Source organism: Anser brachyrhynchus (genome assembly GCF_964034855.1).
Source record: "Anser brachyrhynchus genome assembly, chromosome: 3".
Taxonomy (NCBI): Eukaryota; Metazoa; Chordata; class Aves; order Anseriformes; family Anatidae; genus Anser; species Anser brachyrhynchus.
In genome coordinates this window covers 84,664,945-84,686,686 of record NC_137696.1, presented here as the reverse complement: position 1 = coordinate 84,686,686, position 21,742 = coordinate 84,664,945, and the positions used below count along the sequence as shown (strand labels likewise).

The window sequence follows — 21,742 nt, the reverse complement described above, 5'->3', positions numbered from 1 at the left end:
TTGGGGATTTAAGTTTATACAGTGTGCTAAATAGATATTTAGGTTCTGTTTTTCAAATCTGTATATTTTCAGTACACTTGAAAATCCCTGTCCAGAAATGGAGGTAAGATGGTCTGTCATCTTGTCATTTAACGGAAATAAAATACATTCTATAGGACAATACAAATTAAATCCATGTTAAATACATATGTGAACATGAAATACCACTGCCTTTCCCGAGGCACAGTAGCAGAGTTGTACAGGGTCCAAGAATATCCTGCATCTGGATTCTGTAAGACTGTTTCTCCTGATAAATCTGAATTTGCAAACTGATTTACTGAGGAACAAGGGCCTTTGGAGCACATACTGTCCCTCTGTTGATCACACTTCAGAGTCTGTTTGATATCTCACTGTGCTGTGGATCTTCCCCTGGGAAGCCTGAGCAGGGCAAGCTGGAGCTGTCATCCCACAATAGCATCTGGAGTTATCGTAAAAAAAAAGACAATTTCTATTGCTTGCCTATGAATTAAAGGAATGCCTTTGTGTCCAGGTGCTACATTAAATAACCATATACATAAGCACATTTTTGATTTCAATATTCTATAAGATTCAAAGTTTCCGTTTTCTAGATGTGTCATATTAAAAATTGCATATAGAAAAACCTAATCATAAGAGTAGCTAGTTCTAATTGTAGTTAATGAATTGTGAGTAGTAGGTAAACTCAAGCAATATATGCTCCAGTGGAGCCAGTATCTCCCTGTTCTTCCTCAGTGCAAGTGACATCTGATCCATCTGTGACAGTACTAGTCTCTTCTCTCAGCCCAGCTGAGGTGAAAAATAAGACCTGGTAGATTTCCTATTTTCAGATATTACCTCCTCTTGCAGTAAGTTTCAATCTCCTTATGGTTCTATGAAAGAGCACAAATGGGGAAAAAAAAAAAAAAAAGAAAAGAAAAGCCTGTACTCTCAATCTCTCTCTGTGTTATGAGATAGGAGGGGGAGGATAAAAGAACAGATGTAATAACCCTTATTTAGTTCTGAAAGATAAACTACAGATTGCAATGGCAGGAGTTCCCATACTTTCACCTCTAGATCTGGGAGGTGCAGTGATGTGGAGCTTCACTACCGACAGGAAAGCTGCCAATGTGCATGGGAGAAGTTATTCCTTAAAGAGGAATAATTTCAGGATTGCATCCTTCGGTAGTACAACCCTCTTCAGGTCGATTTCTGCAATCGTTCACGTCTCATATGCTGTCGAGTTTCTATGCCCATATACTGCCATTTCTATCCTGGTCTGTATATTTATCCTCACCCCAAATCCATCTCTCATTATCCACTGCAGTTAAGCCAGATTCCTGACAGTTAATATACATACTGATCTGTAGTAGTTTGTTTTAGCTAAAGGTAGTTATGCTTAGAGGAAGTGACAAATCCCAAGACCTTACATGCTTTATCTCCTGCAAATGTGGAAGTTCGTGTGATAGTGAGTTTCACAGGTAAGTAATGCTTTATTCAGAACACATTTACTTTTGGCCTGAATTTGCTAACTGTAGTTTCAGGATGTGATTTCTTTAATATTTGCTGTAGTGTGACAAAGGTTAATAGAAGTACCTAACCAACTGTCTTTAGACAGTCAACTCTGGTTTATCTAGAGTAGTAATCATGTAATAGAAATGCAGGGTTGATGCAAATCCTCTGTAAAATTAAGCTATGTAACTGCATAATGGAGAAAAAAGAAAAAAAAAAGGTTTTGCTATATTTGATAGTAAAGGACAAGCTAACACCTGCCTGCATCAGGAAATGTAGACTGAGAAATAAATCATAGTATTGCAACACTGCCTCTGGAACACTTCTGTCCCTCATGCAACCAGATTAGCTATCTCTGTCCCCATGGTAATGTTCATCACAGAACAGAGAATTTGACCCCAAACAGTCACTACTAAGTGTTTTGTTTGTTTATTTTTATTATTTTACATACACTTACAGTCATCTCATGTTTGTCTCCTGTCTAAAGCCCCCATCTAGATAATGTGTTCCTCTTGTAAGTGGCTGCATTGATCTAGGTGAGAGTTAGGTGCTACTCAAGCTGAATGAGAGTGACACTCTTAGGTAAGCACTAAGCTCCTTTAAAGCTCCTTCAGAGAGAAAACACTTCATTTCAAGAAATCCTTTATTTATCATTTTGTACATCTTTTTTTGAGGTGGTGATTTGAATAGTAAGCAGAAAGCAGGGTTAACTGATGGGATGGGGGGGGTTATACATATTTTTTTTTTTCCCAAGATAATAACTTTGATTTTGTTTGTTTGTGTAGTTTTGGGGTTTTCTTTATTACTTTGTTTGATTTTGTTTGGTTGTGGGTTTTTTGTTCCTCTCTCCGCAGTGAGGGCACAATTACTGGTTGTCACTGAGCTGTAGTGTTGTCAGTGACATCTAGGTCTTTCTCTTAAGTGGTTGCAATAAATTTAAAGTCCATCAGTATGAATGAATAGTATTCAAAACCTTTTTTTGTTTCTAAAAAAAAAAATCTCTTCTTCTTTCTTGTGAAAACGTGGCAGTTGTCTACAGTAATTCATTTGTAATTGCATTGCCCAGTTTCTTAGAGGTAGGGTTTCTGATCTGCTGCAAAACCTTTCCTAATCCTGACTAACCTGAATAATCTTCTGCCACATCACTGTCTACCACTTGTACAGCAGGTAATAAATATATTAAACTTCACTACTTCTAGTATATATCTTGGAACATCCTATAATTTTCTTTTTTTTTTTTTTCTGTTGAAATCAACCCCTTACTTGTTAATGCACTTTGTTTTCCATCTCATAGCCAGAATATAATTATTGACAGATGTCTACATCACACTCTTCAATTATTTAGGTCTTAACAGTCATCTTTGGAGAGACTCAAAAAATTATCTTACATCATTTTATTTTAAATTTTATTTTTACCCTTTTAAATAATGATTCAAAACTTTAAAATAAAACCAAACTCTGATATATGAATTAACAGCATCTTCTATTTCCCTTTTCTTTTTAATTTGTTCTTTATCCCATTTACTAATATAACCAAATATTCAAATAACATTACACAAAAGCAAATGAAATGAATTAGTATAGCTGGCAGACTGAAACTTAAAAACATAACATTCAGATTTATGTCGTCTGTGAGGTAATAGGATTTTATTTTGTTTTCCACATACTTTATTAGTACACAATTTACCAGGGAAAATTCTATAACTACCGTGTTACCATAGTAGGAGGCCCCACAGTAACAAATCAACTTACCTAATTGAACTTCCAGTGTTAAGAAAGAAAAAAAAATAGTCTTAAGTAGTCTTCCAGATCAGGTCATCTGCCAAGGACATATCAGCAGAATAAGCTTCCTGAATTCTAGGAGAAAACAAAACAAAACAAACAAACAAACAAAAAACTACATTTTCCTTCTTCAGTGTTAACATATATATCTTCCTAATCATCCCATACAGATAGTGGGAGTTTTGTTTTTCCCAAAAAGGGCAGAGTTGTCAATGAATGTTGCTGCATAAAACACCCCATATTGAGCCTCTTACAATTTACAGTCAAGGGGCATGGAAGCCTGAGAAAGTATTAAGTCACCTTCCTGTCTTTCTGATTTTGTGAGCTGAAAATGCCCTCAGTGTATCCAAAAGTGCTCTGGGGGCCTGGATAAATGATGGCACACTCCTAAGACTGCCTGGTGGGCTGTAGCACCAGTTTCAATCTTTGCCTTCTCTAGCCCTGTCTCAACCTACTCCAAAGCTTGCCCACAGCTTTGTCCCTTGCTACAGTTTGCATTGAAGGTTGTCTTCTAACACATCTGTGCATGGGATTTCTTCTCTCAGACAGAAACAGTGACTTTAGGGCTTTAAGACCATTCCAGCCGCTTTGTCCTGCCATATAATGTGCCTTGCATATAACCAGCTGTATCATAATTAAGCTGGATTTTAGGTACTTAATCAGGCTCAGCAAAATAGCATAGTTTGTCACATTCCTTCCAGCTGAAATCAGCACATAGCTTTAAGTCTGCACTGCCTCTACTGTACCTGTGAGTAACTGCTGTCAGCTGGCAAGAGCTTCATCTGAATTTGGATTCACTGGAAGATTAGTTTAAGATCCTTTTATTTCAAAACAAGTACTGCAACTGTATCTGTTCAGACTGAGATTTTTCAGTACATTTATTTGTAAAATATGCATATGTATGTGTCTACATACATAATTTCCTCATAAATTCAATAGTCTTAGATAAATGGAATGTAGAGATAATAGAGTTTCATGCACGCAATACTGCGTACAGAGGGCCAGCTTCTTATCTCCTGTGAATTGACATAACTGCAACAACGTTATGCTAGTTGGGGCTTTTGGCAAGAATTCACGCCAGTTACATAATTCATTACTGCATATTCTAACCTACTGAAATCTAAGCATATTTTTAGACATAGCTTGTACAGTCCCAGTAATTTCTGCTTGAAGATTCCCTTTAGACAAGCCCTCAGATTTCCCCGGATATGCTTCTGTCACTGTGTCACTTTGAGAGTCACTCTTGCAATTCCTCCATGTATGTAATACTCACAGAAGTCAGTGCAGAATTTAAATGTAGTTATGCAATAGGTCTGTATGTTGGTCAAAGCACTGTAGATTCTGAGCTCTTCTAATATTAATCTGCAGATGCTTCACATTACTAAGCAGTGTGAGCTCAAGCCTTACCAGACGTGAACACCCTATGCACCTGTTAAAATTTCTACCTCATGATGAATGATACCATTTCAATCTTTCACATTAGGGGTATTAAAAATAACAATAATAATTAAATATATACATATAATACCAAGTATCTTATTAATATATATATATATATTTTTAAACAAGATTTCTGTAGGATCTTGTGGGCATGGATGTCCCTCTCTCCACCTCTTCTCTCATCAGCTTCTCACTTTCTCACCACTCTGTTTTTGTGAGGAGGCTGGGACTTGTTCCCAAGGATGTCTGCCATGCAGTTGAGATGGTAACCTAGAGTGGGACTAGGGATGTCAGAACTGCCTTCTTCTGTCCATCCTTGTTGAGACACAGTGCTGCCTGTCTCCATAAAGCACCCTCTCTTACCTAAGGACAAGGCAGGTCTACATGACTCCACATGCTCGCAGCTCTGTTTCAAGACTGTGATGGAGAAATGGGAGGTGTGATAGAAGAGGAGCAGTGAGGCTTATCTTTCCCCTGACCTCCTATCTACTGAACTGAAGCCAGCTCAAGGAAGTGGAGTAGCCGGGGTAAGCCACAAAAGGAGTAGGCTGCTGTGCTGTGCAGAGAGATGTATAAGGTTATCTCTGTGGACACTGTGACAGTCACCTAATGGTTTTGTTACTGTCTGACATAATTTATGATGTTGCCATTGGGTATGTTGTGTTATCTGTGTTATCCATGTCTTGCCTTATTTTCTCACCTTCAGTTTTGGCATTCATAGGGAATTAGCCAATTCTCAGAAAAGAGGTTTTTAACATTACTTTTTAAATTCAACTTTGATTTCTAAAGGTGTCTATCTGCATCCAAATGATGGAGAACCAGAAGGGTTCATAAGGAGGCTAAAATAACAAGATTATTTAAAAGTGACATTTGCTTATGGCTTTAGCTGTTATGTCTCCCTAGCATGCAGATGCGCTTGATAACCCCACTTAACTGACAGTTAGATCACATTAATCAGGCTACATCTCTAACTGTTTCTTTCTACCTGCAATTTCATACTGTTTTTGAAAGGAATTCTACACTGTTAAGGACAGTTTAGAAACAGGGTTAATTCTGCACTGCTCTTCTCACCTATATTAAGCTGTTTTGCTATATGGAAATAATTTAATTAGTTCATATCAAAGTTACACCACCTTCAGTGACAGGCAAAATCGGTGTGTAGAAGTATGGGCTGAATCAATATATACGAATACAAAACTCTGAAAACCCAACTTTCAATGGACTGCATAATGCAGCTCAGAAAAGCAAATCCCAGAACAGTACAGCACACAAAGTGAAATAAATGAATGAAAACTGCATGATTAAATGCTTTCATCTGGAAATTTTGTTGCAATATTCAGAAACACTACAAATTCTTCTAATTCATCATACTCTTTGTTTATTACTAATAAATTAATGTGCTGATGGAAGGAATTCATTACCCTTTCTACACACTTCACTAGTTGTAGGTCATTTATTAATCTGTGTTATCTAGTAAGACTAAAACCAGCTGTAATTACATTGTTAAACATTGATTAATAAGCAGCCTATATCACTAATATAAGCAACAAGCAAGATAAAAAATCTTTTTAAAGATTTAGAGTAAAATTTAAACATTCCTTTGGGAATAAGGAAATCTAGATCTTCATCAATATTCATTTTTGAAAGATTCTATTTGCTTGTACAGCTGTATCTCTAAACACCTTTTGGAAACAGATTAACAAGCAAATTCAATTACACTAGAGTAAACGAACTAAATTCACAAAATTGTATTAATGCACTCACTGAAACATTTAGAATGAAACTTTTTTTTTTTTTGGTAAATAGTCTTCAGCTAATGATTTTTTTTCTTTTGCTTAGTATTGTTTTAATCATGTAATTAGGCACATCTATTTTAAATCCAGTTGTATTCTATAGATTTAAAAATAATATAGCAATTGGAAATGCATTATTAAGAACACTGCAGGTTCTTCAAATCTGCTTTTGTTGTTTTTCAGTAAAAACATTTTGATTGAAGTAAAATACAGGAAATTATTACATGTCAGAAACTTGGATTATCATTAAGGGTAAATATGCAGAATATTTCTGGCACTTCACAAAATTGGGGTGACTTATTTTTTATGATATAGCTCTATGGAAAATAAAGCACATGGAAAGACAATGTCTTTAGAAAAGATGTTTTAAGACTGTCCTCAATTCATCATAAATGGCAAATCTTATTATAGCAGCACTATTGCTAAGGGTATGTCAGTATTTCCATTACAAACATATATTTCAAAGTTTTATAAATAGGCTATAAAAATTAAGCCTGGGTTCATATGTGTTCATCCTGGGATCACTTTTTCCTCACAAAACTGTAAGAAAATCCATGTTGCCTTTTTGAGCTGGAAGGCTACAAAGGAACTAGAATTGAGAAGTTCAGGATGACTTTTTTTTCACTGGATAGCTTTAAAAAGGGAAACAATCTAATAGATCATGAAAATGAAGATTCAACATCATAAAGAGGGCCTAACTCACACATTGTTTTTATTTCCATCCCTGAAAGGATCATGTATTTTAGTGTTAGTTCAGCTTGTAGCAGGATTGCTGAAATTCTCTGCTCACCCTTCTAACTCCTACGGGTCATTTCTTCCAATTTCATTACTAATCAGGGTTTTGACACCTGTTTTCCACCTCACCTGAATTTATGCCAGCCCAGAACATGTTCTGCTACAGGGATTGCATAAGAGTTGGCAGCAGAGCCTCTACTATATCTACAGAACTGATTATCTGAACTAAAGTTAGCAGTTCTCAATAGTTCAATTAAATTAACCCTCTTTTTTTTTTAAGTATTATTGTTATTATTTTTAATCTTTATCCCCTTTGTCCCCTTTGAAAGATGAAGCTCTTATGTGTGGTGCAAAATAAGTGTTGCTAGAAAGTCCAACAAGCATAAAGCTCAGAATGTTGTGGATCTTCAGTGTTATGTCTCAGAAAGCTAGATGTTCTGTTAGGCTTTTGAACTCTCTGACAGGGAATTCCTTAAGTACATTTCAAGGAAGATCAGAACTCTGTTTTGGGACTCATGAGTACATACTTACTACTCAAGGATGTTAGATATTATCCAGTAGTTCTCTGTTACTGATTCGAACCAGAATTTCCCTACTCATGAAGTTGGACTACATAAAACACTGTAAGCAGATTCCAGCTCTATCATAGTTTTCTTTGCTACTGTCCAAGTGTGTTTTAGTAAGTTGTGTTTGTGACTGTTGTCTGGTACTAATTATCCGGTAGAGAAGATTCTGTATCCAACTCCTCATCTGTCTGAATCATCAAATTAGGCAGCCACATCCAGGCTGTCCATGGGGAATTGCATCTCCTCATGCCCACAAGTTGTTCAGGAAAGTGCTAGCTGGTCCTGGCCAGATTCTGCTCTAGAAGTGTAAATAATCAGTGTTTTACAAAATTCTCCAGTGCTGTTTTATTTACTAATACAGACATAGACTTTGAGGCCCCACAAACTCAGAAGAAGGGTAGAGGCTGGTTTGGACTGAACTGAAATGTGAAATCAAGGTGAAGTTTGCTAGTACCAAATGGGAGAATCCAGTTTCATAGTTCTAGTACTTCAAGTTGGTAAAGATCATGTTACAAGCATAGCTTGTAGCCTTGCATGACCAGTGCATAGACATCACTGAAATCTACAAATGATATACCTGTTTTAATTCACAGTTATATTAGCAAGCAAAGGCACTATTTGAGGAGAGCTACAATATTCCTCTGTCTGTCCTGGGTGTCCGTAAGAGAAGTATAAGACAATCTTTCAGCCACTACTGCTGAGAGATTGTGTTCTTTTCATAGTAGTCTTTGAATAGACACATATTAAAGATCACTGCCTACCACCTAGTATACCAAAAGAACCTGTAAATGAACATACCCAACACTGCAAATGAACCAGACAGTCCTTTCAGTGACTGAATAAGAAACTGGCCTTTTTTTCTTCCCTGTGTGATTTATGAGTACAACAACATGGCACGTGCTTCCACTAAACATACCCCTTGCTTCCTGTTGTTTGGAAAGCTTTGCTGGCTGATGATAGATAAGATCCTGAGAGCCAAAATTCAAACTATAATACCAAGAAACTAGATTTGAATAGGTAGGGAAAAGAGACAGAGAGAGAGACACACACACACACAGAGAGAGAGAAAGAGAGAGAAAATGTTCATGCAAGAAAGATATTAAAAATAAAATCTGCAAAAGGAGGGAGAAGAAAATGTAAACTAGAAGGCAGAGATTCAGACCAAACTCCGAGTTATCTAAAATAAAAATCAATTTCTGCTTACTCAGAAAATTGTCAGATTGCTAGAATGTGCCCTCTAAAGAAAAAACTTTCATGGTGAACAGCTTCCAGGTATTAAAAATTGAAGACAAGATGCATTCAATGGAATTATTATTGATGACATAATTACCGTTGCACTTAAAGTTACAAACCTATTGTTTTGTAGAAGACAGGAGATGTGAATAACAAAATGATTGATCTTGTGTTTTGCCTTATTTAGGAAACAGTATTTGTTAGAGCTAAAGTCTCACCTGGTAACTTGATTCAGTTGGACAGCTGATGCTTAAGGTATTGTGGAGAAAAAGAAATTAAAACTTTCTATTTTACTCAGGAATAAGTTACTTAATATTTCTTTCACCTTTTCTCTAGCTGGAGAGTAATTATGTTGTTATTTTTTTTCTCATTTGTTATTTAATTGTCTTTATACAACATTGGCCATGCTGAGGACAGTAGAAATTAAAATATGATGAATCTGAGAATAAAAAACCTAAAGTGAAAACGGATGAAAACAACTGGAATGGTAATAAAGTGGAGGGAGTCAAGTGAATAAAACACTAAATATTTGATAGTTTTTTTTTTTTTTTTCAGAAAGTATCCTCTTCTCATGACATTTAAACAATGATAGTTTTTTAAGTAAATAAATTTACCAGACATCTGTAAAAGCTAGAGTCAGAGTACAGACCTGACTGCAGCATCCAGTGGTTCTACTCTGTGTCTGGTAGGTAATCAGAAGAACAGTGGCCAAATAATAAATTTCCCTTGTTTCATAAACATTCACAGGTAAATATGTGCAATGATTTCTGAGACTGGAAGATCTGATAAGTGAAAAATTCAAAGATTAGTTGTGGAGATGCTTACTGGTTTCAAAGGTTCTTTACATTTTAATACATGTAAGTATTCCCAAAGACAGAATTGTTTACCTTTATTCTCTTATTTCTACTGTTTCTGTCATGAAGTTGAATCAATTCTGTGGGACTTAGGTGACTAACAAGTTACTGACAATATTGACTAATAGAAATAGCATCATAACTTGGCTGAGGTTCACACACCACTTCTGGTCTGAAAATTATTGATCCACCCAAACTCCAACAAAAGAAATCAGTGATTCATTAGTCAAAACATATCTAAATGTCTGCAGACTATTGTTAACCAATTGCTTAAATGACAGAAATTAAGAGGTATTACTGAAAAATATTCCTTCTCAGCATTGCAGCCACTTGATGCCTCACCTGCAGATGTTATCAAAAAGGTCATTTAATTCATTTTTTCACTGCTAAGCTTGTTTGAATGTGCTGCATCTGAATTACTTTTTTTTTTTTTTTTTTTTTAATGAGCTTATCTTGATTGAAGCTGTATATTATTAAGCAGTAGTTGCATGTAAGTTGTCAGGACTGGCCGAGTACTTGGTGTGTGTGTGATAGTAAGTCTTTGGGGATGGAAACATAACTGTGCCTATAGAATTGCTGGAGATATTACTTCTTTCTTATAGACATTCAGAGAAAATTAGGAGACAGTGGAGATTTAGCAGACGACCACAATTGACTGTGTTGTCCCTAGCCTGACGGTATAAGTTGCTGCTGAGTTGTGTTGGTTTGAATTTGTGCCTGTATCATTTCTCAAGCTTGCTGCCTGAAACTAAAAACATCAATGAACATCTGTTAAAGAATTTCCTGCATATGAATTGGACTAAAGTTAGGAGCAAAACTGTAATGAGGACAGCCCTATAGGGTAGCTTGGGATGGTAGGAAAGTATGATATCAGCTTGTGAGAATGTCTGATTTCAGCTGGTTTTGATGCATAACTAGCAGGCTGCTCTTCTTGATTTACCACTCTTCTCTCATATACACACTTGTATGTATCAGTATGCCATTCTGTACAGTGCAGGCTAAAGGTAGCATAAAGAGTAAAAGAAAGAAGGAAAAGCTCTGATGTGCCTTTGAAGAAAATACTGAAGATTCTCTGACTGTGCCTTCTGTGCATGTTTTGAATAAAAATAATAAAAAAAAAAAAACAAACATTCAAATTGCCACAGCTTTTCCACATGTCTCAACAGCCATGTAATGTAACTGAAAATGTTATGGTATAAACTCTGCTACTTTGATTACCTCACTTTATCTAATTTTCTGCTAGTATCACAGCAGGCCCTCTGTACCAGACCATGGGACCTGAACACCAGTGCAGCTTTTGTATATTATGATGGTGTATTCATAGAGAATCTGGTACTCTGCAGGACTTTCTGTCTCCCAAGGCACCTGTCTGGTAGTTGTGCACAAAGATCAAGCTTTAGTTTGTGTTGATCAGAAAATTAATTTTATTAAAATATATATGTATATTTCAAAACAACTTCCACATTCGCAGTTTTCTCATATTTTCTGTAAAAAAAAAAAAATTATTTTGATGGTGGTTGGATTTTTTTTTTTTGTCAGAGATATGAAAAAATATTTTTTTGTTTTGCTTTAAGAGAAACATTTTAAGTAGAAACTGTTTTGTTGCTTGTTTATTAATTGTTATAAAGAATTTTTGTTTCAAAAAAATCCTAACTAACCAAAATTATATGGTAAAGCATTATTAAAGTGAAAGTGCTACAAAAATAATTATTAGATGGGCATAAAGGTGATTTAAAACAGTAGGCAAGATCACCAATTATGTATGCAGCTTTCAGGTATGGCAAAAATTCAAAAAGTTACATGCGTACTAATAAATTAAATGGTCTGTGGCCTGTCCTTTACTCCTGAAATTGTGGCATAACATAGCTTGTGTCTTTTCTCTCCTGAAACAAGGTGGCCTCACCAGCTTCTGCAAACAGTCCTGACTGCTTCATGCCTGCATAGCCTGAGTAAATTCTGGCCCTGGCCAGCACCATTCCAGGGCCCCCACTGGCAATTAAGTGTGTATGATACAGAACATAGATGATCATGGCTCCCTGCTTGAAGCCGTGGCCTGGTCCTGTTTAGTTTCTGAGCAAAGAAGTAGCAAAACAATTAGATTTCTGCTAAAATTTTGGTACCAGTTTAACTTGGCTGCTAGTTTTGATCTTCAGTGATTAGAGAGCTTTCCTCATGTTGGGGAGCATCACTACAGATAAGCAGAGAACAGGAAATAGCTTTTGGCCTGAAATAGGAGTGGTCTGTTCTGAACGATCATTTTTAATAGACTGTGAATCACCACATGTCATCAAGAATATAGCAAAAATGCATGAGAAAATTCTGTCAATAGAATGTTATTTCCATGGACTATTTTGTATCATTACAAATTGCATTTGCTGTAATAAGTTACAAATGTAATTTATTATGAGTTAACATCAGGACTGAGACAAATGATTAAAAATGTATAATATACACAAATTTGTTTCCCCTGATAAATGTAAAGTTTGCTAGGCTCGACTGCCCTCATTAGTATGTGACAGTGCCAGGAGACACTTTGCTCCAAAAGGCTAGATTTACATGCTGTATTTTATAAATGCATTTTAGTTTTAATAACAATCCAAGAGGTTCAGCATATTGCTTAATAAAAGATCAATGCAGTAATATGATTAACCACCCTGTGTTGCTTTCTTTCCACTTGTGAGAAAGGATAGTTCAGGAGCTGCATGGCAGTGAATAGCAAACTGACTAATTGACAAGCAAAACGAAGGTTTCCCTAAGGGCTTGTCCCCCCTCCCCTCCTTCAGGGCTTTCTTTGTTGGTAGAATGTTGTTAACTCTTTTGTTTAGGGTCTCTTACCTTTAAGCAGGCTTGTGGAAGAGCTTTTCATATTTTTTAGCAGTAGATTTACTTGCTGAGTAAATATAGCTGATGAAAGAAAAGCTGGTGATCCATAAAAGACCAGGCTGCAGGGATCCTCATTAATCTTCCAATAGTTTTTGCTGTCATTCCTCTTTAAAGTTCTTTGCCTTGTAAAGTATTTGTGGAAAAAGTAGGAACACTTTTGCCTTCCACTAAGCTATGACTTACAGCTAGATCCCAACAAAAGCTTGCACTCCCTTTCAACTAGTTTTAACTTCAGCCGTGTCATTGCGCAGCATTCTCAGCTATGAAAGGGAAAACATTGTTTAACTGAGTTTTACAAAAGAAGACAAAGAAGAAGCGAAAGAAAAAAATAGTCTTGTTATCTGCTGATGGCGATGTGACTATTCCATTAAATGGAAAAGCTAAGTGGGATGCAACGACAAAATGAAAAGATTTAGTACATTCAACCTTAAATAAGAGACTGCCCTTTGGAAATCTTGACTTCTCTTACAGAAATAGTGAAGCATATGGCATGAAATTGAGAAAGTTAGTATAATTAGCTGTGATGGGTTATGGCAGGATTATGAGAACATTAGGACTGAGGCCTAGAGTTTAGGAGGTATTCCAAATCTGGGATCGCTGAGCTAATGGTCATTGAGCAGGGATCAGAGCACAGTCTACTTCTCCTGAGGATGATCAAATGGATTGCAGTTCGGATTGTGCTTTCTATTAGCACTATCGAGCATTTTAGTCCATCTATCAGATATGCTACCAGCATGTCTTTTACCTAAGGAAGAAACCATATGGAATAATTCAAGCTCCTTCGTAGGCAAGAAGAAAAACAAGGGAATCAAAGGAGTTTAAAAGCTCCTGTGGTTCAAAAGGTAGGAAAGAGTACTAACCACCAAGATGATAATAGTTTGTGTATAACTAAGGGTAAATATTTTTTTTTGTTGAAGGGAGGGGAAGACAGATACAATCTTAGATTTAATCTCTACACTTTCACATGGAGAGTGGAATGTCTCCCAGATAGAACATATTTTGGTCCTCTTTCAGCTATATTTGGCAGACTTATTTTCAGAGCTAGGTGAAAGTATTTTAGTGGGTCACTTTTTGAACCAAACACTAAAACCTTAGGGCATTGAAAAATATTTGAACTTGGAATAAGTTTAACAAATAGTTTATGCTGGGGGGAAAAAAAAAAAAAAAGAGAGAGAGAGAGAGATACACCAGGATTGAGTAATTTAGCATTTCTGCCAGGACAGAAAAGCAGGTTTAAGACCTATCTGAGCATACGTTGATCTGTAAATTTCTCTCTGCTGATGGTAATGGAAGTTTAGATGATTGTCTAAAACAAGTCTTTATGCAAGTAGGCCAAGATTAAGTGAAGTGAATCCCAACTAGGGTGTCTCCTCATCTAGCAGCTCCTTTTCTCTCATCTCTGTGGGCCAGTGAATAGCTAATTTTATAACCAGTGGGCAACAATTCCAGAAGAGGCACAAAAAAAATAAAGCTCCATGACTGAGGAAGAGGAATTTTTCTAGGACACTTAAGAGAGTTAGGGTAAATTTCTACCAAATGCCCTAGAGGAAGTGTTTGTTCTAGAACAAATTAAGTGTTAATTTATCCCTGAAATTTGATTGTATTATCATTCAGTTAACTATAGAAACCATCTAACATTATGCCCAACACTATTCAATAAGGTTATATAAAAACCATAGCAACATAATAATATATTCAAGGAATGATTAATAGATTTATACACCTCTGACAGTATATAAAATTATGATGGTCTTTTCTACTTTGAGGCTTCAGTGTGGTCTGGAAACATAAGTTTTGTCTTTATTCTGGACAAGGAGTAATGATGAATCAGATGCAGTGGTATATTTTGGGTTATATAAGCAATCCCTCAATGGCTACAGGCATGACTGTGTGGCAGACTGACTTATTCAGTGTATAGGTCAGATGTAGACAGATGTCTAGTCCCTGAGAAAGCCTTCAACAGTGAGTTACAGGACTGCCTGGGGGCAAGCTCTCTTCATGGAAATGAGCTCACCTCTTCCTCTGTTCCCAAATTCCTAATTCCTGGAAACACCTGTTCCTTAACCTGAGGCTGCTTCACTCAAGAGAGTTATTTCAGCTTGTTCTTTTGTAGCTTTGGCTTTGCATATACATCTGTACCTGCTGCAGGGAGATGGAGCGATCTTTCTTTCAGTGAAGAAGGTATTGGCTCTCTGTGGTGAGGTTTGGAGCTGTTTGTAAAGAACAAAACACAGAGGGTCTGATTGTAATAGGAAGCTGTTCCCGTGATGCCAATAACATTAATCCTGTAGAGGAATAAATAAGCCCAGATGCTAGCATTAGCTGCTATTTGTAACAATTATTGTTATCGTGGAGCAGGATCTCCCTGGTTAGGCACTGCACAATCACAAGTGAAAATCCGTTCCTCTATAGACTGTAGACTGTAGTCTATAGTCTAGAACCAAGGAATGGCAAATAATACCTACTGGAGTCATTGGTTTCATTTTAAAGGAATGAATGGCTCAGAGAATCAAGTGTGTTAACATAATCCAATTACTAACAACCACTTAATGTTCAGGAAAGACCTAACATGCTCTTGATTTGTATTAAAAAATCACCAGTGCAAGAATGTGCTTTGAACTGGAAAGATAAACACCAAAAAGAAAAAACAAAACAACCCCCCAAACCACACGTACATACACACAGAAAGAAAATAATGGCATTTTCACTTTTTGTTTTGAGGTAGGCCATATAAGACCCACGGGATATTCAGGCTGTTATGCTACGTGAACAAGACCAGCCTACTTTAGATGAAGCTAGCTTTGAGCCATGTGGACATAAGGCACTCTGCATGACTTTGCTTTCAGGCCATGGATTGCTCTCTGGGGTGAGTACCTTCAGCAAATGGGACGTAGCCTCATTCTCTCATAGAGGAAAACACAGTGTTGTCTCCACTGGTGAATTTTTAATTAATTAATGTAATAATTCTTTTTTTTTTTTTTTTTTTTTTTTTTTTTAAGATATAAATGGAAATAGGAATGGGACAATAAAAGGTAAGTGTAACAGATATTTTAGAGATCTGTCTTCACAAGATGTTTTCAAGATGGTCAGTCAGTTCTAACATCATAGCTTCTGCTCCAGATGTTTGTTAACTACTCAGGCATGTTTTGTGACATGGACCTGAGGGACATATAACGTCAATCATTGCTCTTGCCTGGGCTAGGCTGAAGTGTCTGGGTTTTACCTCTTCTGCTGCCATTACAATTGCTTTCAGGATTGAAAAGCAAAAGGAAGAGACTGAGTAAAGAATGTGGGGCAATAAGAATGTGAGGAAAATACAGAAATACATTGAATGGATGAAAGAGGATGAATATCTGTTTTGTAATTTTGTCTGGTAACAGTCTCTGTAACCATATCAGTTGCTGGTCACGTGTCCTTAGTGTGGACGTCCTGATCACAAGTTCTTAGTGGAAACGACTTGATGACAATGATGATAACAATAACAAAAGACAACATTTTTTTAAAAATTTATTTATTTTTATTTTTTTCTTCATATTCACTATTAAATCCGTTCAAGAGAAAGAGATTTTCATTTCAAAGCTCTGGTAAGTGAGGTTACAGATGGGACATACTATCTCAGACCATTTTATTCAACATTCACGCCCCTTTATTGTACTATTAGTTTAGGTTCATTGATTTTTTTTCATAGAATCATAGAATTATAAAATGGTTTGAGTTGGAAGAGACCTTAAAGATCGTCTAATTCCAATGACCCTGCAAGGACATCTTCCACTAGACCAGGTTGCTCAAAGCTGCACCCAGCCTGGCCTTAAACACTTCCAGGGATGAGGCATTCCTGGAATCAGAGATTCCACTTCTTTCCCAGAGAACAACTTTTCTGGGAAATTTCTCATGATTACAATCTTTTTATTTAATAAACATGATCTTCACATAGCTGTTGAGCTTTATTAAAATCTCTGTTATTTGAAAAAAATGTTTTTTCCCACTTAACTTCCACCTAACAGTGACTATATCATTTTGTGAAATTGTAACCTCTTTTAACAACTGAATTCACTATTAAAGAAATTGTTTAAACTCTGATTTTTACAGTAGGAAAATAAGGAAACAATAAGGTATATTGGTCAGTATTGGCTCAGCACTAGCAGCCAGACAGTTGGGAAGTGTTTTGAAAGCATTGGGGAATAGGGGAATTTTAACATTTAAAGGAACATATTTAATTAGGTTTGCAGATGTTCACAAGGATATCTTTCCAAGTGTGGGTCAAAAAAAGAGAAAAAAAAACATAAAAGAACTAACTAAAAAAATAAGTAGCTGCACTTAACAGAATAAAAATGCCTGATATAAACCACGAAGACCCTTCTTTGAATGTGTAAGCAGGTAGTTAGAGTTCAGTGCAAGAAAGACAGGAAATCCAAGGGGAAGACACAAAGTAAGGTAGTCAACGCTATCAAAGTGATCTTTACAGAACCATTTTGAGTGAACTGAAAGAGAAAGAATAGCTATCTTAGGGCCTGGGAGAAGGATGTGGCATTAACTGAAATGCCAGATGACAAGAAAGAACTGAATTTGATAGAAAGGTTAAAAAAGACTGTAACTTAGGGATATTTCAAAATATTTACAGACAGTCTGGAAACAACGATTTAAAGAAAAGTCTAAATTGGTCTGAAAATATCTATTAATCTTAATTAACTATTAATTAATGACTGCTCAGCATTAATTGTTAATACCAGTTTCTATGACAGCTGAGTGACAGATCTAATTGTCAGATAGGAATCAACAGAAAGGAAATAATGGAGGAAATCTTTAAGGGCAAGATCCTATTTCAGCCATATGGAGTCTGAGCGGATGACTTCAAGGTGTCTTCAAGACTTCTTGATATCTTCAAGAAGGCATCAGAGAGTTGAAACAATATTTTGATTTGTACAGAAGACAGTTCTGGGTGAAGTAGGACTGTCACTTGCCATAGCAGAGACAGAATAAAATCAGTGTGTATGATCAGTGTGATTAGATAACTTATGGAGAAAGAAGAGAAAAAGAGGGTCATTGAGAACACAGTGTGTAGATCCACCATACTGTGACTGCAAGAGGATGAAGGTTCTCCTTTGGAAAGCTTACTGAAAGGACATTTAGAAGCAGGGAGAAAAGGATCTCTTTTGGTTTCTGTGAGACTTTTCTGGATCCAAGAAGCCAAGTGAGATAAAATTTAAGGAAAGGTCAGTTCTATTAAACGGAGCTGACAGATTAAGATAGAACAGGGCACCATAAAATAAATAAATAAATACAAATTGTTTAATAGTCCATAGACAGGAAGATGGAAAATAGAGAGTTTAAATTAGAGAAAAACTTAGGACAAATTTTATAAAGAGAGTGGTCACTTAACTTAAAACCAGAGGAAAGAAAGATTGATTTTTCTCTCTCTCTCTTTTTTTTTTTTTAAATTTGATTTTATTATTTTATTTTTAATTTTTATTTTTATTGAGTGGGGAGATTAAATCATGTTTGTGTCACTAGGTGGAAAATAAAATGAAAATGAGGTCTTGCAGATAACAGGAAGGAACAAATAAGAATGACAGGTTTATGGGACTGGAAGGTAGCTATGATTAAAATAGTGAACAGAAGAAAAGGGCTTCTTCTGTGAAAGGATAATAGATAGAAGGGTAGGTAGGATATCACATAGCATTTTATCAGACTTTTCTTAGAAGAAATTAATGATAGTCAAATCTATATATAAAATTCAAATTAGTATTTTGGGGAAATTCTACAAAAATAAAAACTAAAAAATCTACCCCTAATTTATATGTAAGGCATAGCCAGCTAATTCTTAAAAAATATTTTATTCACAGCAATGTTCTGAAACATTTCTCAGAGTGCTATGGCTGCACTGAGAATGCATGCTTCTGACACAGAAATAGCTAAAAACATTGAAGTATATAACTTTCCTTGAGTTTGTCTCTTTACTTATCATCCCTAACTTTAGTGAGCTTAGATTTACGCATTAGAAAATAGTAAGGCACAGCAATGGTTAAGGGTATTCTGCAGAAACCAGTCTTTCCCCACGAGAAGCAATCTGCACACCTATGTTTCTGGCCTGCATTCCCAATCACTTCTGAAGCAAAGAAAGTGCAGCAAAGTGCTCCTCAGGACTGGGAATGAATCCCGCCTCACCATCTGTTACTAATTTTGGAGCTGAAGACCCCATGCATTATTAAATCACTAAGTTAAAAAAGTTGTGTTAAGCTGGTGTTAACTTAACCCACTACATTCAGGAATGTTAAAGTTCAAACTAGATTTGGGATGGGATGTCAATGGTGAATAGATTCCTAGCTTTATATGTAACATGACTTAGATTTCTTTAGACATAAGATGTCATAGTTAATAAAGAATTGTCTCACACTGTTCTGACTGAGTACTAAAGTGGTCTCGAACAGTAGTATACTGTATTCAGTCTTTGCCACAATGCCTTAGTACAGTGAAGCAGCAAAACAGTGAATCACCAGTTAAGGGTATGCCTTCAACTGTGCCTGATATACAGTTCTATTCAGGCTGTGCCCTTGTGATGTGATGGTTTAAAAAGGCTATCCGCTGCTTTACACAGGTCAACTTTTTTTGGCCTTGCACTATGCTCTACATCTTTTCTTAAGTACCACTGTAGGACTGCAGAGGCGGCGCTGCAGGAGATGACAATTTGAACTTTATTTGGTGAAAAGCTCCATAGTATGGCAATAGTCCAGAGCAAGGCCTGGGACTGAGTCCTTCATTCTGAAGTTCTCTAACTTCATGTAAATAGAGGTGTTCTTTCAGCCTAAGTAATTTATAGGCTTACCTTCTTTCTCTGCAGGATTTCCCAGGAGAAATACATCTATGTGCTTCCAGGAAGCAATGGCCTTGCTGCACCTGAGCTATACAGATGGCCTGAATGTGCACAGAAAATCAGATGCATTGACTTGCCCATATGTAGCCAATATGTATATGCTCCTCCAACAGAGCTGCCAGGCATCTGGAATTCTCTCTCTCAAAAAAAAAAAAGTCCAAAATACTGAAATTCCACCTGGACACCATTTCTAGGATGAAAAGGAAGAAGTCAGGAAAAAAATCTGAACATGTGGCAGCCCTAGAATAATCAGAATAACAAACTATGAAAACAGCCCATTAAAATAATTTATGTATTTTTTATTCTCTGTCTTTGTGTATGTGCCATACATGTTAACCTGATTTGGGGGTAATTTTTAATTGTTTATTTTTTCTCTTTTTTTTTCATGGAAAAAAAAAAAAAAGATACAGGGATGTTCTGTTAAAATGCATTGGGTTTGCAGGCATCTCAATGTTGATATTTTCTATAACACAGAGCTATAATTTTCATGCTGTTCCCAAGGGTCATTATCACATGTATGAATGTGTATGTGTAACAATTCAAAATAGCTACAGGAGTTCTGCAGCTCTTACTGCAGTTACAGAGCAAGCTTACTAATTCCATCAGTATTGTTTATGTTATATGTATATGGAAAACAATCACTACTTTTTGTTGCTTTGCAGCATTAAAGTAATGACCTCTTTGAACATGGACAGACTGTGTTGCAATAATAGTACAGATTGCATATTATGAATCTGCAGTACTCAATGCAAAGTAAACATCCCAATGGCAAGTGGTTTCTGAAGATGTGCAGTAGTTGCTTTAAAACCACAACATCTTGTCCAATTTAAATTACTTAAGCTGATTATTTTACATTCCAGGCTAATTGCCTGCAAAATTTCATTATAAAAATCACAGCTGTTTTCTGGTACATGCAATTCTGTTGTTTGTTTGTTTGTTTTTATCCATTAGAGAAAAGGAAATATGTGAAACGCAAAATTTTTTGTTCAGTTTTCAGAGTCACAGTTATTATAAAATATTTAGTATAGGCCCAGTTTAAGCCTATTAAGACTGATAGCCTAACGTTCCATCCACGCTACCTCTCTGTGCAGAACCTTACCAACATATTGCTATGGAATATATGCCTGTAAATCAATGCCTGAAGACACACATGGCTTCAAAGCATACCAACTCAATCTGGGCATAATTTATATAAAAAATGGACAGAATCGATTCTCATTTGCATATAAAGAACCACAGATATCTTCAGATATGAATTGGAAAATCCATTTGACATCAATAGAAGCGCAGGCACTGAAACTAGCATATGGTCTACAGTTTGTGGAAAACAAGTGTTCTGCCCACACTTTTTTTTTTTAAGAGACACACACATGGACACACATATAGGGCCTATGCTTTGTACTTTTGTTAGCTGCAAGATGTAATCAATTTGATTAGCAAATGTCCTTTATTTATTTATTTTCACCTGGATCTCTATAATGTTCCAGAAAGATTTAGCTTTTTTATTGTTTATTTTATTTTATTTATTTATTTATTTTTACTGAGCTTTCAGGCAGACTAATAATTAACATTTTGCTATCAAAGAAGTAAATTTACTAGAGCAAAGGGCTATGTAACTGGTGCTTTAAAAGTCCGGTTCTGTTTCCTGTGTAGACAAGGGTATAAGCTGCTGCTTACATGAATGCCACTAGTAGCAATAGTGGCAACCATGGTATGCAAGCAAGATAAGTTTGGGAGTTGTGCCTTATATAGTAATTGAATCCAATCAATGAATCACTTAGTTCTGTGCCATCTCTTTAACTGCAGGCAGTTTCAGCTCCCTCCATAAAAGGCTAAGAGTATTCACACTGTAGCTGCAGTTACTACTAACTCAGTGACTGGGAGGGGGGAGGGGTGTTCTGATAGTCGCTATTTAGTGACTTTTCAAAAACACCTGCGTGACTCAGAAGTTTGAAAGTGGCTTAAACACTTAGGAAAGTCAATAGAAATTATGCACCTCGGGGCCAGATTTTTAAAGGCTACTATCTTCCATTGATTACAGGAATTAGGAACCTAAATACCTTTACAAATCTGGCACAA

At 36.2% G+C, this 21,742-nt stretch overlaps 1 long non-coding RNA gene across 1 annotated transcript; it reads left to right on the top strand.

The window, feature by feature from the left end:
* Nucleotides 1-9,532: 9,532 nt before the first annotated feature.
* LOC308191967 lies at nt 9,533-21,537 on the top strand. Its single transcript, XR_013948433.1, has 4 exons — nt 9,533-9,912; nt 15,518-15,658; nt 15,792-15,824; nt 19,631-21,537. It is a non-coding gene; the product is annotated as an uncharacterized lncRNA (long non-coding RNA).
* The last annotated feature ends 205 nt before the right edge of the window (nt 21,538-21,742 follow it).